Source organism: Carlito syrichta, unplaced genomic scaffold (assembly GCF_000164805.1).
Source record: "Carlito syrichta isolate Samal-C Ts95f unplaced genomic scaffold, Tarsius_syrichta-2.0.1 Scaffold315851, whole genome shotgun sequence".
NCBI classification, from domain to species: domain Eukaryota; kingdom Metazoa; phylum Chordata; class Mammalia; order Primates; family Tarsiidae; genus Carlito; species Carlito syrichta.
The window spans coordinates 323,938-339,727 of NW_007259947.1; the positions used below are offsets into that span (position 1 = coordinate 323,938).

General features: G+C 43.4%; 1 protein-coding gene across 1 annotated transcript in view; it reads left to right on the forward strand.

The window, feature by feature from the left end:
• The window catches only part of ABCA1 (ATP binding cassette subfamily A member 1), a 135,234-nt gene that overhangs the window by 42,141 nt on the left and 77,303 nt on the right, over positions 1-15,790 (forward strand). The window lies entirely within an intron of this gene.

The following is a 15,790-nucleotide window of genomic DNA, read 5'->3' on the forward strand; positions in this document are numbered from 1 at the left end:
GGCTATGTGGTTGCAGTGAATGACACATTTATAGACAGGAAATACTTCTGTACATGTAAGAGCAATTAAAGTTGCAACTTGATATGGATAAGTGAAAGTTAAGCATTTATTTCTAAAAAGAAAATGCAATTCATTTTCCCCTCGTCATTTGGTTTAGTCTGATGGGCATTTGAACTCTGATCTTTAAAAAGTGAAATCTGTACCTCTGATCTGGTAAGTACCTGTATGCATCAAGGAAGTGTCTCAGGAGCAGGCACTTTGCTGACTGAGGCTTTGGCTGCTGAAATCACCAAGCAACCTCCCAGGCGGAGGCCTGCCAAGGGGACAGTGACTGGTGAGAGCAGTTCACTGAGTGTAGTCAATAATGGTGCACATGGTCTACAGAGAATTTAAGAGCAATAACAAAGCTGACTAAAAGTTGGTCTGTTTTTTTATTATCACCATGCACTGGTGGTACTAAACAATGTGGGTGATAAATTATTCTTCCTCACCACAGTCCAACTGTTGCCACTGCGCTAGGGAAGTACTTCTCATTCAATTTGGTGTTTGGGGAGGAATAGATCAGGCTGGGCTGGCCTTTGCTGAACGGCCTACCAGTTTGTTATTCACTTTGCGAAAGAAGAAATGGTATAAAGTGCTAGAGTTTAAACCTGATTCGGATTGGAGCTTTTGGTCAGACAGAACAGTGCTTTTCTTGGGCAGGAAAAAAGGCAGTGGGCAATGTGAGGTCTGATGACAAAGGGAAGCAAAGCTGTATTGGGGGTGGCATATTGGAGGTGTTTCTTCACAGAAGAGAGAGGAGAGAAAGGTGTGGCTGTGCCTGGGGCTTCCAGTTGGGACACTCCTGGCTGTGTGACCAGGCCATCTGGATGCTGTTTCCTTGTCCTGCAAGCCCTGGTCTTGCTCATGGGTGTCTCTTACTGTGCAGGAGACAGAGAAGTAGCAAACACTAACCACAGCCTCAGTCCTTCCTGATTTATGGGAGGGCCTCTGCCTGGCCCACCAGAGGCAGAGCTGAGGATATTTCTTCTACCACCAAGAGACAGTGTGGCACAGAGTAAAGAGTGTTAGCATGCATTCATTACTTTGTAGCTGAGTGACTTTGTGAATATGTTAGTTAACATCCTTAGAGGCACCTCTTCCTGTTTGGGGATAATAGGAGACCCTATCTAGGATTGTTATGAGTAATAAATGAGATGAAACATTCAATTGCTTAAGAACAGCATTTGGCACATAGGAAACACTTAGTGAATATGAACTGTGATTATTTTGGAGTGGTGGCATCTCAGCCAAGCCATTTAACCTCTCTGAGCCTTAATTTCCTCAGCTATAAAATAGTAGCTAACTTGCAAAGTGAAATGCAAAACCTAATGCAGTGTCTGGCATGTAGTAGGTGCTCAATAAATGAGAGCGAGTCTTCCTATAGGTCAGTGATGCATTTCTGAGTATTTGGCCTTATTTTTATGCCTCTCAACTTGTGCAGCTGTTAAAAAATAGACTGACGGATGTGGACTAATGGTCAAGCAGAGTTTTGGAGCTTAATGTAGACTTCCTTAAAAATACCACTGTTTTTCTTCTTTGAGCAACTGAAGACATGAGTCAGTGTGGAGAAGAGAAGCCAAACCTGTGTCCAAAAACCACACACCTGTGCACAGCTCTGAGAAGAGAAGGTCTCTTCAATTTTGATCGTGTCATGTTAATGCTTGTTTCACACCTCTGTTCACCCAGTCTGTCCCCTTTTCTGCCCTACAGCTATTTCTTAAATTCCTTCCATCTTTCTTTGCTTGTCTTGCAACACAAAGCCAGATTTCAGTCTAGAGGGAAATGCACAGAAAAGCTGCTTCTTCTTACAAGAAACCAGTAACATTTTGCTAATTTTGAATAGCACTCTAGATCTCAGAGAGAATTTGAGGGTGGGATATGCTAATGTAGATCCCTACTTAGAGCCACATACTCATCTGCATTGACACTGGATCATAGCGTGATGGGCTTAACTCTCTTGTCCTGTCTCTGTCAGGGCTGGAAGGATCCTCAGAGCTGGTTGGCCTGGTGTTCCATCCTTATTCACCCTCTGCCACACACCCACCTCCCCAGGGGGGCTTGCCTCTTACTAGGTAGCTTGTTCTGGGTGTTGACAGCTCTTATTGTCAGAAAATATTCACTACCTGGCTATACTTCCCAGATAATTAGTTTAATTCTGTTTCCTTTGAAATATTTGAAGATAACTCTTGTGTTTTTTTCCTCTTTTCCCAAAGTTTGTGATTTTTCTAGGCTAAATGTCCTCCATCCCTCCCAGGGAATGTTTCTCCTCCCTAATTTTTTTCCTCTCCTCTGGTTGTGTTTTGGTGTGTCTGTGAGCTTCTTGAAGTTTACCAGAAATTACAAAAGAATTCTAGCACAGAGGAGAAAGGGACTTTTCCCTCACTTGCTCTGAGTGCTCTATTTCTGCGAATGCAATAGGAGATTGCATTAGGTTTTTTGGCATTCACGTCACCCTGTTGACTCATATTCTACACGCAGTCAACCAGAATTGCAGAGTTTTTTAAATACACAGAATTGCAAGTTACTTGTTCTCTATTTCTTTGTTGTGCTTTTCAAAAATTAGCTTTTTGAACTACAGGGAAGATATCTCTTTTCTATTTCATGTTTTTAGATTCCCTATGCCATCTCATCCTACCAAAACCCTCTGAGATTCTGATTTTACCATGTATTTTATCTGTTGCTTCTTTCCTGTCATCTAGAAATTTGATAAATAACTCTCTTTGCTCTCATCCCTTCATAACTGTAGGCCACGGCTTGAGGCTTGGATCAGCCTAGTGGAGACTAACAACCCCTTTGGATACTACCACTCAGGGTCTTAGAGTGCTACCAGCCTGTGTCGTTATCAGTGCTGGAACACTGGGCTCCTGCTTCTGTGATGCAGTTGGAGGATCTAGTTTGTTCTTTCCTTCAACTTGTATCTTCTAAATCCATTGGTCTATCCACAGATGACTGTGGATATGGAGTTCTCATTCTCTATGCAGACACTCTCTTCTAGTCTCACGGTTTCCTGGACTAGAGCATCATTTTATTTCCAAATATTGGAAGAGATATTAGAGATTATTGAATTAAGTTGTAGATAAATGGGTTGATGATTTAATTACTCATCCAGTATTTATGGAATACCTCAGATGTGCCAATCACTGTTTTAAGTGCTAAGACAGAGGCATACAAAATAAATCTGGTCTCTGTCCATATGGAATTTCTAGTCTAGAAAAGAATCTGACCCAGGATGGGGAAGTGATTGTACCAAGTTTATATAACCATGAAAAGGATATTCTGAGAATGGAACATGGCTAACCCTTGCTACTCTATGTAGTTCTCTTTCTACAGTGCTCTCTTGTGCTGTTTTAATAATCTTTCAACTGGGAAGACCTCCAGTTTTAGAAATTAAGTCATAGACAAATCTTCTAATTATCCTTGAAGTCATCCTAATGAGAAATCCAAGGAGGAAGCCGTATAGAGGTGCCTCACCCAGTTTTCTCACCACTGGAACCTTTTGGACATTTTATTATTTTCTTTCTAAACCAGAGGATAACCACACAGGTTGAGTGATAGCTAAATTAATCTTTGGGAGTCAGTATAGGCGTATTCATTCTTTTTAATTCCCTATCATGATTGCTACTCAAAGGAAACACAAAAATTGGATAGATACTCTGAAATCCGAGAGAAAGTGACATGTCTATATTCTGTCTCTGTGAGATGCAGACTGGCAAAGGTGGATGTTTCTCCATGTGAGTTTTATGTGGGATCTGAGATGACTTCAGACAAGATACGAATGACAACTTTTAAGTTTAACCCATATCAAATTGCAACTTCGTGTATATTATTGCCTAGGAGGATGTTCACTAGGAACAAAATAATTACAGTTAATTTAAAAGCAAGTTAACTTTATGTGGGTATAGTAAAATTTGTGAGAGTAGTTTGTAAATTACAAGATTGAAGATTGGAAAAACACTGGTATCAAAGTAGAGTTTTGGGCTTTATTTTAAGATTCACTTTGGGAACAAATTCAGGCCTTACCCCTCATTCAGTGTGAACTTTGGGCAAGAGTTGTTTCTTTCTGACTCTTAGTTTACCCAAAATGCGGAGATTAGCTTCCCTGCGGGTCATTGAGCATTAAATCACATGGTAACTGTGGATGACTAGTAGTGAGCTCATAACCCATCATTGACACACAATAAATTTGAATTACTTTGCTTCCTCTTCTGTTTCTGCCTGACCGTGTGACCTTTGCCAATTTGTTCAACCTCCTGGACCTCAAGTTTCCTTGCTTCAAAATTGGGATTTCAGTTAAACAACCTAAAATGCTTAATGTTGGAAACTTGGTCTGTACTAGGATGGGAGATCATCTAGGACTGACAGGGATGTGGGCTGTTCATTAGACTACAACCTCTTGAGGGCGGGTTAGGGCCTTGTCATGGTTCTATCCCAAGCATCAGCACAGTAGCCAGAGCACAGTAAGCCATCAGCGAATCTTTGTGGAATGAAGATGAGAGAAGATAAAATACCTGCCCTTTTTCCTTTGTAGAGCATTGTAAGGGTTAAGTAGAAGTGCTTTGAAAAATTGTATTGTAGAGTTGATTCCCTGTGTGTGCCAGGTCAACAGGATTAGGCACATAAAATAATAAGGATGACAGAAGTTCTTAAAACAGTCTTGGCTGTCTTTCTTCCACAAAGTTTGCCCTCAAGAACATCATTGGAAGGGCAACCATGAATCCAGAGGCCTAAAGTGAATTTACTGGGAAGCTAAAAACATTTCACTTATATAGCCCCATTCAGAGCCCTCCAAGGGGGTATTATCTATATGTTTACACAGTGATATGTTTTTGTAAACTTTGCAAAAGTAAAATTTTTAAAAAATATTCTTTTTATTAAAGAGAGTTCCCCAAATTGTGTCTGCTCCAGGCCTCACAAACCTACATCTGCTTCTGCCTGGGCATGAGGAAACAGGAAGTGCTGCCTCCTTCCTCAGCCTCTTCCCTCACCCTGTCGCCATCCTCACTCCCCACTCCAAGCCACCTGCCAACACTGTGCCCCCTCTTTGGTGAATGTGACATTTTCAGGTGGGTGAACAGCAGACCTGAGCTAAGACTCCCTCAGAGGGTTGGTACTGCTTAAAATGAGGGCTGGGCAGGAGAAGGAGGTGTCTCTTTGCTGTCTTGCTTTTGCTGTGTATTTCCTTCCCAGCTACTTAAAATACTTTGCTTAGTGAAACCTAATGGGCTTGTTAACCTGCTTCCTGTTGAACATTTGTACTCAGACATTCGCTTTGCCCAAGGTGAGCTCCTCTCCCAATTCCCAGATCTTGATTGCAGGCTCTCCTTCAATTCTAGGTTGCATGGATGCTGCCCCTCTTGACTGGGAATCTCCACGTAGTGATCAGGGCTTCTTACTTGACTGGCAGTTGGGAAGTGCACAGGCTGGGGCTGAGACTTCTTGCCTTCCATGGATAGGCCATTCTCACATCCTCTCTAAGAAGAAGTCCCTCAGCTTCCCCCATCCTCGGTTTCTATAGTTAGCTAGACCTACCTTGTCCACTGCCACTTCCTTCATAGCTGTTCCCTCAGCCTTGCCGTTGCATATGCTGGTCTGGGGACGATTCCTAGGCTTGTGGGGCATCCTATGGACGTTCTCCATCTTTTTTAGCTGTGGCATGACCCATGTGGTGTGGACAGGACTGTGGATTCTGTGGTGTGGCTAGAAGCCAGAGAGCCTGTCTCCCCTGTGCATGGGACTCAGCAACTTCTGTCCTCAGTCAGGATCTTAGCTCTCCAAGTGTCTGGGCTAGTCTCAACATACAGCCACACCAATGCCTAGCATTGGTACTTTGTGGGACTGTGGGTACTTTGAAACCTTGAAGCCCAGAAGCCCATCGAGTACTTTGTAGGACTGTGGAAGATCATTTTCTAGATCTGCTGAATTCGGTCAGGATAGGTAAGGATAGCTTTCAAGCTATACAAGATACACATGTCTGGGGGTGCATGTACGTGAATGGCATTCCTCATGAGAACTGTGCTCTTTTGCAATGGGTAGTGCACAGCCTACAGGCCTGTCTGCTGTGGCCTGGAGTACCTTATCTCAGCTTGCTCCGATGAGGACTAGGGCTACCACTGGCCACCAGCGGCCCCTGATTCAGAGGCTTCTGAAATGCCTTCTCTCCAGTACGTAGAGTCATCTGAAGCTTAGGAATACTTTGCCAGGAAAGAACAAAGAAGAACCTTAGGCATTTTGTCACTGGGCTGGAGATGTCCCTTTGGAAGCCATCCCACATTATTGAGGTCAAGGATTAGAAAGGGATAGGACTGGAGGAGAGATCCTAGGCAGTGCGGCATACAGCCCACCATCCTGACCTGGGTCTTGAGTTTCTCTCTCCTTTTAGCTGGTCTTTTGTTTTGGGTCAATGGCTTGGCTGACATTTCCCATGCATTCATGATACAAACCTGGTTTGTTTTGCTTTTCTGATGTGGCTCTGACCAAGGCTTTTGGAAAATTAGTCCTGAGATTTATGCTGGACTTTACTTAGGGAAAAGGATCATGCCTCTCTGGCTGTCAGATTTACTGGTAATACTGAGAACTCATGGTGTGAACCTTTGATTCTGCTTTGATCTTTGAAATAAAAAAGACATGAGCTGCAGGAGGTAGGGTGGCTTTGATGACATGGCAAGGTAGTTGGCTGTGGTAGGGAGTTGAGGGAAGGGGTGTGAAATTAACGTCTTGTAAATATCCCCTAGACAGTACAAGTTAGTGTTAAGAGAACAGACTCAGTTGCCAGACTGCTTGGTTTAAATCCTGGCTTACTGCTTACCAGCTGTGTGACCTTGAATAATTCTGTAACATCTCTGTGCCTTGGTTTCCTCAAAATGAGATAACATTAGTACCCCCTCAGGAACGCTGTGAATAAATGAGCTAATAAGAGTAAAGCACTTAGTACAGTGTTTGGCACAGAGTAAGTGTCATACTTGTCCTTTAGCTCACTGCATTTTTACAACCATCATATAGTGTAGGGCACTTAATTCTTTTTTATGCACATGAAGGAGCTGAAGTTCAGAGATGCTAAGTAACATGCCTAAGAAAGCACAGCTGACAAGAGGCAGTAATAGGACTAGAACTCCAGTTTTTCATGCTCTGCTCTTGTTATGTCTGAAAGATCAGACTTGGGTAGCCTGAAACTTCCCAGAGGTTGCAGGACACAGGGCATGGACTGGCTGGGGTGAGAAATTAGACAAGAGGGCTTCCGAGAGAAGTGCCAGACTTCCTCCACTTCCTGGCTTCAGGCACGGGTGGAATGTTTCCCAAGACCCGTCTAGAAAGAACATTGTGTGACTCACAGCCACTTCTGTGCCGCCTGAACCCCGTAAACCCATCCTGGCAGCCGGTGAAGTTGAAGTTGCAGCCCCAAACTTTGTTTTCAGTTCTTGTGGGCCCCCAGTGTGTCATCTTGTTTGGAAATTTGATGACATATGTGTCAAAATTATGTCATCAAAATGGAAATTCTTTGAAATCTTTGGGGGGAATTGGAATTCACATTTGGTATGCACTTGTCAAAGTTTTGATTTGGGGCCTTAGAGGTTCATATTCTGAAATTTTTTCACGTACCATGAGTTTTCCAAACCTATCAAAGCCAGGATGCATCCCAGAGCTCAGGCTTCTTCCATCCAGGGCAGGGGCCTGGCCCCAGCTGGGCTGTAATCAGGGGAGTTCAGTGCTCCACTGCAGTGTTGAAATATTGCTTGAACTAAATCAAATCAAAGGTCAGCTTTACCCAGACAAGAATAGAAAACACAATTGCATTCGATTACAGAACAGTATGTACCCCACACATATCAGACTGCCTTTAAAAAGTTTTGAATTGTTAACATCAAGAACAGTGTCGCATGTCTTCTGCTTTTCCAGTGTAAGATTTATTTACCCTGTGGGCAGCAAAGAACAGTTTGAAAGTCCAGTTTGTTTCTCATCAGAAGCTTCTAATTTCCGGCCTTTTGTCGCTGTTGCATTGAAGAACGAAAAAACAATTAGTGTTAGAGTATTAGGATGACACTGTCTACCAGACTAAGCTGCACCAGGTAATGATGCAATTTTGCATTTTTAGTATATTATTGCATTCAAGGCTTCAAACAGCACTGGCAGGTTGGTATTATTGTCTCCATCTGATTGATGAGGAAACTGAGGATTAAAAGGGTAATACCTGTTGCTCAAGGTCATAGAGTAAAGTTGTAAATAGTATTCAGGTCTGACTCCCAGGCTCAGCATCTTTTTGCCACACGGTGCTGCTAGGTTGCCTTATTCCAACCCCAGGAAACATGGGTGGCATTGCCAGCTTTTGATGCCAAAATCATGATGAGGCATTTTAAAAGAGTAAAACAATTCATTTAGTTGCCGATATAGTGGAAAGAACCAAAGCTTTGCAGTCAAAGACATTTGAGCTCAAATTTGCTACTTGTTTATTTTGTGTCCCTGAACAAGACACTAACATCTCCACATCTGTTTCCTCATTTGCAAAAGGGGCATAATAATACCTTTTTGTAAGTTAGTTTTAGAGATTCCAGAAAATAAGACAGATAATGTGTCTAATGCTTGATAAATACAAATCACTTTTCTCCGCCCACAAAGCACTATTATGTGCCTTAATACATTTTGTTATTTTTAAAAGTTAGAAAAAATTAAGCTATTTATATGTGATGTATATTAACAATTCTTCCTTAGACTAGCCTTAGAAATAATCTCATCTCAGTTTCTAATTTGCAAAATCATCTTCCTTTCCTTCCCTTTGTTCCTGGGGTTCTTAGGGCCCTGCAGGCTGATTCTAGTTCCGTGTTGTGTGGTGTTTGGGGTGTCTAGTCCCATTTTCAGTCAGAGACCAGCTCATTAGTGAGAACTGATTGCCTCCAACCCGCTTTTCCTTTCTATCTCTACCTCTTCAGTTTGATTCCATCTTTCTGGACTCTGTGTTTCTTCATACTTTTGATTTCTTCCCTTCTCTTTTCTCCTTCTATCTTCTGGGTATCCTCTCCCATCTTTCTGCCTCCCTGGTCTTCACAAAGGGCTCTCCAGACAGAGTTCTCTTCTCAGCTATTTTCTTGCTTTTTCTGATGTCGGTTCCTTGTTTCTTCTGCTTTTTCTGTTAGGTCCCAAGCTCATTTGTGCCAGTGTTACCTTCTTAGTGTTACCTTCAATTTCCTTCTTCCAGGCTTCCAAAGACCAGCCTGCCTATACCCTGCTACCCCCTGGTCAGTATGACAAGGCTGCTCTTTCCCTCTTGGGTTCCAGTCCCCACTGACTCTTTGGGGACCTGATTACCATTCAGGTTCTTACATGTGATATCAGTCCTTATTCCAGGGGCTTCTAGCAGTGTCTCCCACCTTCTGTCTTTTCAGTAAGACCTATAGGTGTTGTCTTATTCTGTTTGTATTGCTATACAAAAATTTCTGAGGCTAGGCAGTTTATACACAATAGAAATCTATTTCTCACAGATCTGGAGGCTGGGAAATCCGAGATCAAACTGCTGGCAGGTTTAGTGTCTGGTGAGGGTTGCTGTCTTCTAAAATTGGCCCCTCATTACTGTACCCTCTGGAGGGGACCAATGCTGTGACCTTATATAGCAGAAGAGACAGAAGGGACCAAATATACTCTCTCAAGTCCTTTTATAAGGGCTCTAATCCCGTCTATGAGGGCTCTACCCTCATGACTTAAACACATCTTAAAGGCCCCACCACTTAATACTGTCATGTCAGTGACTAAGTTTTGACATATAAAGTTTGAGGGGGAGATACAAACATTCAAATCATAGCAGGTGTGCTACTGCCTTAGTAGATGAACCTGGGGAAAGATGAGAGATGTCTCTTTTTACCCCTGATTTTGGTGATGACTGATTCTATAGTGGCAGAGAAGTTTAGAAACTCACCTATCTCCTCTTGGAAGCAAGGGCAGGGATTGTGTCTTTACACAGCACCTCTTTTGTTACAGGCTCCTGCCTTCAGAGCATTGAGAGAAGCATTAGGCCTTTGAACCATAAACTAGTATTTTGGGTACTGTAGCCATTTAGAAATTTGTTGAACTAATGTAAATGGTTCCTAAAGTTATAGTTCTCCCGTTGGTCTCAAGAGAAGACTCTACCTTCCCTAGTTCCTACCTAAAAGCGTTCAGGGAGCATAAATCCTAAATATTCTGGTTTTTCTTAGCTCCCCACTGTCATCTATGACTTTACATTTATTTTGAACATGTTTAATTTTCAGCTTGTATTTTTTCTTGGACTATGTGTGTCAGTAGCCAAAGTACTTAACACAGTAGTGTCTTTAGTGCTCACCCAACCCACACTCCTAGGAAGGTGGACCCCATTTACGGAAAAATGGAGCTTCAGAGAACCCAAGTGACTTTCGTAAAGACACATAACTGGAAAATGCTAGAACGGAGATTTTGAACTGGGTTAGCTAGATTCCAAAATCTGAGCTCTTTGGGGTATGTCTTGGTATCCCTTAGCAGGCCTTCAATGTAGAGAAGAAATTGCCTCCTGGTTTGGGGAGCCCAGGTTCTCATGAACCTCAGGGAGGTCCTGAGGCTGTGTACCCCATACTCTGGGCCTGCTGTCACCTGTCCTAAGGAGTCACTCCAGGGAGCAACGGCCTCACTGTGCATTGCCCCCTTCTCCAGTGCACTGAACGACAAGGTTTTCCCAGATAGGGCTCAGTTGTTCAGTGAAGCAGGCAGCAGCTATCCTTCAGGAAGAAAGTAGAGCCCTAGCATCAGAAAACAGACCAAAACAACAAAAAACCCCTAAAGACCCTGAGTGTACTTGTTATCAGCCCTTTTATAGCAAAAAAAAGTGTTTCGAGTTCTCCTTTATAAGGCTAGACCAGCCCAGGCTAAGTAAAGCTACAAGTTAGAATTTGACCCTTTCTCCCACCACGCCACTGCACATTTGACAGTTCCTAGCAACTGGGAGACCCCCCCCTTACCCCGAGGGTCCATTTAAGAAGAGTGTCTGGGCCTTGGTTGCTGACATGATCTTTTTCTCTACTTCTCCTTTTTTTCATTTGCTTCCTCCACCCACTTCTAAAGCAGCTGATTGCTGTGGTTCTTTTTCAAATTGAGCAAAAGGGAAGACAGCGATCTTGAAACCCGAGCCGGGGACTGGAGGGCATTGACCGAGAGTAACCCCAGCCAGCTCACACGAGGGCTTTCCTCCTCCGCCTTCAGGCGCTGCCCTCCCTCTTCTTCCTTCTGGCAACCTCCTCCCCTTCCCTCCCTTTCCTCCCTTCCCTCCTTCCTCCTCCCATCTACCTCTTCATCTCCCAAGGCAGAGAGGGGTCTGCCTCAGGCTGGTAGGCTGGAGGGAAGCAAAGGAACACAAAGTAGCCACTGAAGCATCCCACAGGAGCAGGGCCTCTCCTGGTCACACCCCTCCTCATGCCTGTGGAAGCGCTTTCCTCAGCTTGGTCCCAGGGGCCTGGCCTAGATGCTGTGGCAAGGAACTGAGCATTTTGTCTCACTCTTCCCCAGCCCACAGACATACATTTCACTTGTTTTGTTCTTTTGGGATTCAGCATTGGATTTTTTTTTCTCCTTTCTTTTCCGTACTTCACTGTATTCACAGCAAAACTCTTAGGGAATTGGTAGGTCATTGTCTGCTCCAGGAAAAACCAAGGAGACTGAGCTCAGCAGATCAAGTATTTTGATCTGTATTGAAGAGATTGTGGTACGAAAGCCCTCTTGACCTTCTGCTGGGTAGTGGCTTTCAGTCTTCCCTGCTGGCAGCAGTAGCCCTGCTCTGTGTTCTGTGACAGAGGTCTTACCTTCCCAGTTACCTGAGCAAATACTTGAAGCTGACCAGCTCTTTCCACTGAAATAGCATTTTCACATTCTTGACCTTTGGTTTGAACAACAACTTGTGAATGTTGTTATTCCCACTTTACATCCAAGGAAACTGAGGCCCAGAGAGATTACAAAAAAGGGAAAAGTACAGTTTACGCAGTCAGGAAATGGTAGAGCTGGGACTTGAATTCAGATCTTCTGATGCTCTCTGGTGCTGATTTTCTTTTAATCCATGTTCCTTTCAATATCATGGGTAAGAAGATCTCAGAGATCATCTTCTCTGAATCACACATTTTACTGATTATAAAATCCAGGCCCATGTTAATTCATTTGGCCAAAGTTACATGACTAAGTGACTGTTCCCTGCCTTGCCTGGAATGAGTGATCATTTTTCCAGGTCTTCTGCCTACATTCATCCTTTAGTGGCCAGCAGATGTTATCATTCCTGTTGCTTGTCTGTAAAATACTAGATTTATTTATTCTTTTGTAAAGTTCTGGATAGACAGATCAGTCAGCTTCAGTCTTTCCTTTACCTCATAGACAGTATCAGCAGAAATAACTCAATAATTCTGTTTGACTCAGGAACTCAGCCAGGCAAATACATAATACAGATATATATATGCACACATATACACATCTGGGCATTCCTTAGATCACAGATGCAACACCTCAACTTTGTTGACAAAGTCACTTCTGTGTTCTTACCTGTTCTGTATATGCTATATCTCATCAGCAATGAAGCTAATGAGATCAGTCATACTTGAAAATGATAATATTAGGCATACCTTACTCAGTACCAGGCATTATACTGGGTCCATAGGTGCATCTTGTCATTTAACACCTAGCACAGCTCAGTGAGTGAGATAGATGGCCATTGTAATCTCCATTTCATCATTTTGCTGACTCAGCCTCCCTCTGTCCTATTCCCTACCCTGTTCTAACTACCACTCATCTGACTCTCCTTTTGACTTGGGCTGGTGCAGCTGAGTGGGCTTCTTAGAACTTTAGTGCCATTGTGACCTGGTGTGTTTTACATTTGTGTCCTGCTCCATCTTTTCCCTAACCCATTGCAAGGTGAATTTGCTTCTCTACAATTGGCAGTTTCCCAGATCACATCAGGTCATTAATTTATCCATTCATTTGTATTCATTCATTCATACATCCAACAAGTATTGAGTGTGCCAGACATAGCTGGCTTTGGAGTTTTAAATCCTGGCCCTCAAGGCATTTCTGTTCTGTAGACAACTGCAGCTTGCTCTGTATGGCACTTGTAGGAGACACAGGATGTTGTCTGGGCACAGAAGTGGGCCACCTAACCCAACTTGAGAGTGGGAAGGTCAGGGTAGCCTTCCTGGAGAAGGTGAATCATCGGCCAATTCATGAGGATGAAATAAGGATGCTTATTAAAATGTAGATTCTTGGGCCTCCCCATTCTTGATAAACTATTTTAGAATCCTGGAGATTGGACCCCAAAAAACTGCATCTGAGCATGCTTCTAAGTGAATCTTAGGTGTTCTAAGGTTTGACACCTTCAGAAGTGAACCCTATGCAACAGTATAGTGTCATATGTGATGGGGAGCACCAGGCAGATGGCTGTGTGCAGGAGCATGGAAACTGAAGCTTGACATTAACTAGGCCTAGGAGAGCTTCTGGGTGTCATGAGGAATGACTAGAAGCTAGCCAACTGGGATAGCAGAGAATTATTTCTCTAGAGGTGAAATGATGACTTGCTTAACTTATTCTCTATAACTCTATATTACTGAAGGTTGCTTAAAGCAGAATACAACTGGATCAGACAGCATTGATGAGAATCTGATTGAGCTGTCGGGACCCTGCTGGACTTTATTTCTGTGCATGACCCTCTTAGCTCCCTGGAATAAGAGAAGAAAGGTTGTTTTAGACATCTGGCTTTCTCGAAACTCTTGGCTTTTCCACCCATTTTTCTGTCAGCAACACCATGGAGAAGACTGAGACCAGCTATACAAAACCTCCTCTGTCCTTACCCATTCCCTGCTTTTTCTCCCTGCCTAAATCTTAGGTTCTAAGGAATCTCCTTGCTCTCTCCTCATCTACTTTTTCATTTATTTATTCGTTCACAAATATTTGTTGAGAAGCTACTATCTGCATAGCATTATGACTACAAGATGTCTTGGTCACTGCCATCAAGAGAGGATGGAACTGAGGTCACACAGCCCGCATAGCAGGGTCTTACTTTATCTTCTGGGAATTTTTGGCTGGCTGTCCTTATGCAGAACTTGGCTCCAGTCTGATTTCTGTGAAGCACTTGTAGACAAACTTCTCCTTGGGCAAATGCTTCCATTCTCTGTCTTTTTTTGACTTTCTTATCCTTCTTTTCTTGGATTGATTAGCCCCTTCATCTCCCTTATCAGCCCTGAAAGTTCCTTGAAGACAGGGACTGTGTCTTCATCTTTTCTGTGTACTGCATTGCTCTATATACTGTGGTAAAGTTGAGTGAAAAGACCATTTCAATAATAATGAAATTATTACCATTTATTGAGCATCTACCATGATGAATATCTCTAATCCTCATATCTTTGAAAGGTAGATACTGTTAACTTCACTTCATAGGTAAGAAAACTTGTGTTTAGGAAGGCACAGTGACTTTCTCACAGTCACACAGCTAACCACAGCAGAGTGCAGCAACAAATGGTTATTATTTTTGTTTCTGGTCCCAAACCCTGGTCTTTGCTCTACACCATTGTGTCTCAAATGGGCTGGGATCTCCTGGAAAGTTTTATTAAATTCTTATGACAGGGTCTTACCCCTAGCAGTTCTGATTAGTTGTTCTCAGGTGTGGTCTAGGCTTTGGGATTTTTGTAAAACTTCCAGTTGAGTCTAACAGGAAGCCATGGGCAAAAACCAGTGAGCTGCACATCTTGCCTTCCTGCGTCCCATGAGTTGCAGCTGTCGTATCGATGGTGGTGTGTGAGTCTGAGCCCACCGGGGTGGATATCCATGTGATCAGGCTGCAAGTTCTTTGTAGCCGGGGATCTTTGGCCCTCACTGCTGCTTCCCCACCCAGCAATCCTAACGCACCATGCAACAGGCACTGCCAAGGGTTGTTGACTATTTAATCAGCCTCTGGTTCTTGTGTCTCATCCATGGGATTCACTGATAGGTGACTGGAGTTTGATCACATCCAGCTGACCTCATCCTCAGAACTTGTTGACATAACAGAAGAGCCTTATAAACACACTGAGCACACTTGCTGGTCTGGAGCACGTTGCTGGATGACCTAGGCTCATTGCATATGCAGCCTGGGTCAGCCTCCTACACTTCTGCCACCCTGCTTGGGAAGGAAAGGGCTGTTTTGAAGTTCTCTGGTACAATGTTGTATACTGCTCTGGAGGAATTTGTGGCCCACCTAGTCAGTGAGGGTCAGCTCATATGTTTGTTCTCTTTCTGTCTAGAGTTCACAGAGGCCTTTTTTGACTTTTTGTTTTATAGGCAAGGCAGTGGAGGCACAACTAGAAATGACCCAGAAGATAAATGGATAGAGAATCCAGGTTTCTGACTCTCAGTGTGGTGCCTTTTCCATTGTTGTACAAGAGTCAGTGTCTGCCTTTTCACACTAGGACTCATCTGAAGTCACCAGCTCATCTACCTTCCTTCCTGTTTCCTTCTACCATAGTGATCCTGGGACACTCTGGATGTCACTTTCTGGCCCTGGAAAGACAATTCTGTCCTGCTTAATCCTGGGGTATGGCCTACAGGTGGTCCTGTTTACTCCAGGGGTCCTGTTTACTCCTGGGGTATGACCTACAGGTGGTCCTGTCATCCCTAGGTTCTTCCTGGACCTACTCGGCGGAAAGGAAATCTCCTGAGATGCTGCTCAGATATTTCTGGAATCTTCTCAGTCCTAATCTCATTTCCTAGTATTTAGTATTCCACTGTCATTCACTGAGCAGTAATTCTGTGC